Source organism: Oncorhynchus tshawytscha, linkage group LG08 (assembly GCF_018296145.1).
Source record: "Oncorhynchus tshawytscha isolate Ot180627B linkage group LG08, Otsh_v2.0, whole genome shotgun sequence".
In the NCBI taxonomy this organism is placed as follows: domain Eukaryota; kingdom Metazoa; phylum Chordata; class Actinopteri; order Salmoniformes; family Salmonidae; genus Oncorhynchus; species Oncorhynchus tshawytscha.
The window spans coordinates 11,406,869-11,409,861 of record NC_056436.1 but is presented as its reverse complement, the minus strand read 5'-3'; positions in this window follow the sequence as shown (position 1 = coordinate 11,409,861).

Here is a 2,993-nt window from a genome sequence, read left to right as displayed (position 1 = left end):
CTCTTGCTCTCCCTCACTCTCTCTGTCTTGCTCTCCCTCACTCTCGCTGTCTTGCTCTCCCTCACTCTCGCTGTCTTGCTCTCCCTCACTCTGTCTCTCTGTATCTTTGTCAATTCAATTCAAGGGGCTTTATTGGGATGGGAAACGTGTTAACATTGACAAAGCAAGTGAGGTAGATAATACACAAAAGTGAAATAAGCAATAAAAATGAACAGTAAACATTACACATACAGAAGTTTCAAAACAATAAAGACATTACAAATGTCATATTATATATATATACATACAGTGTTGTAACAATGTAATATGTGAGGAGAACAAGTATTTGATACACTGCCGATTTTGCAGGGTTTCTTACTTACAAAGCATGTAGAGGTCTGTAATTTTTTATCATAGGTACACTTCAACTGTGAGAGACGGAATCTAAAACAAAAATCCAGAAAATGACATTGTATGATTATTAAGTAAATAATTTGCATTTTATTGCATGACATAAGTATTTGATACATCAGAAAATCAGAACGTAATATTTGGTACAGAAACCTTTGTTTGCAATTACAGAGATCATACGTTTCCTGTAGTTCTTGACCAGGTTTGCACACACTTCAGCAGGGATTTTGGCCCACTCCTCCATACAGACCTTCTCTAGATCCTTCAGGTTTCGGGGCTGTCGCTGGGCAATACGGACTTTCAGCTCTCTCCAAAGATTTTCTATTGGGTTCAGGTCTGGAGACTGGCTAGGCCACTCCAGGACCTTGAGATGCTTCTTACGGAGCCACTCCTTAGTTGCCCTGGCTGTGTGTTTCGGGTCGTTGTCATGCTAGAAGACCCAGCCACGACCCATCTTCAATGCTCTTACTGAGGGAGGGAGGTTGTTGGCCAAGATCTCGCGATACATGGCCCCATCTATCCTCCCCTCAATATGGTGCAGTCGTCCAGTCCCTTTTGCAGAAAAGCATCCCCAAAGAATGATGTTTCCACCTCCATGCTTCACAGTTGGGATGGTGTTCTTGGGGTTGTACTCATCCTTCTTCTTCCTCCAAACACGGCGAGTGGAGTTTAGATCAAAAAGCTTGATTTTTGTCTCATCAGACCACATGACCTTCTCCCATTCCTCCTCTGGATCATCCAGATGGTCATTGGAAAACTTCAGATGGGCCTGGACATGCGCTGGCTTGAGCAGGGGGATGTTGCGTGCGCTGCAGGATTTTTATCCATGACGGCGTAGTGTGTTACTAATGGTTTTCTTTGAGACTGTGGTCCCAGCTCTCTTCAGGTCATTGACCAGGTCCTGCCGTGTTGTTCTGGGCTGATCCCTCACCTTCCTCATGATCATTGATGCCCCACGAGGTGAGATCTTGCATGGAGCCCCAGACACAGAGGGTGGTTGACCGTCATCTTGAACTTCTTCCATTTTCTAATAGTGCAGTTAATATAGGTTCTTCCCACGTTGTAACAATGGTTAAAGTACCCAAGGGAAAATAAATAAGCATAAATATGGGTTGTCTTTACAATGGTGTTTGTTCTTCACTGGTTGCCCTTTTCTTGTGGCAACAGGTCACAAATCTTGCTGCTGTGATGGCACACTGTGGAATTTCACCCAATAGATATGGGAGTTTATCAAAATTGGGTTTGTTTTCGAATTCTTTGTGGATCTGTGTAATCTGAGGGAAATATGTCTCTCTAATATGGTCATACATTGGGCAGGAGGTTAGGAAGTGCAGCTCAGTTTCCACCTCATTTTGTGGGCAGTGTGAACAGTGTGAACATAGCCTGTCTTCTCTTGAGAGCCAGGTCTGCCTATGGCGGCCTTTCTCAATAGCAAGGCTATGCTCACTGAGTCTGTACATAGTCAAAGCTTTCCTTACGTTTGGGTCAGTCACAGTGGGCTGGTGTTCTGCCACTGTGTACTCTCTGTTTAGGGCCAAATAGCATTCTAGTTTGCTCTGTTTTTTTTGTTAATTCTTTCCAATGTGTCAAGTAATTATCTTATTGTTTTCTCATGATTTGGTTGGGTCTAATTGTGCTGCTGTCCTGGGGCACTGTGGGGTGTGTTTGTGTTTGTGAACAGAGCCACATGGCTTTGTTTTGGCTTTGTTATGGTAAGTTTGGGAATCACTTCCTTTTAGGTGGTTGTAGAATTTAACGGCTCTTTTCTAGATTTAGATAATTAGTGGGTATCGGCCTAATTCTGCTCTGCATGCATTATTTGGGGTTCTACGTTGTACACGGAGGATATTTTTGCAGAATTCTGCATGCAGTCTCAATTTTGTGTTTGTCCCATTTTGTGAAATCTTGATTGGTGAGCGGACCCCAGACCTCACAACCATCCTATCTATCTATCTATCTATCTATCTATCTATCTATCTATCTATCTATCTATCTATCTATCTATCTATCTATCTATCTATCTATCTATCTATCTATCTATCTATCTATCTATCTATCTATCTATCTATCTATCTATCTATCTATCTATCTATCTATCTATCTATCTATCTATCTATCTATCTATCTATCTATCTATCTATCTATCTATCTATCTATCTATCTATCTATCTATCTATCTATCTATCTATCTATCTATCTATCTATCTATCTATCTATCTATCTATCTATCTATCTATCTATCTATCTATCTATCTATCTATCTATCTATCTATCTATCTATCTATCTATCTATCTATCTATCTATCTATCTATCATCAAGTTTGCGGACGACACAACAGTGGTAGGCTTGATTACCAACAACGACGAGACGGCCTACAGGGAGGAGGTGAGGGCCCTCGGAGTGTGGTGTCAGGAAAATAACCTCACACTCAACGTCAACAAAACTAAGGAGATGATTGTGGACTTCAGGAAACAGCAGAGGGAACACCCCCCCATCCACATCGATGGAACAGTAGTGGAGAGGGTAGCAAGTTTTAAGTTCCTCGGCATACACATCACAGACAAACTGAATTGGTCCACTCACACAGACAGCATCGTGAGGA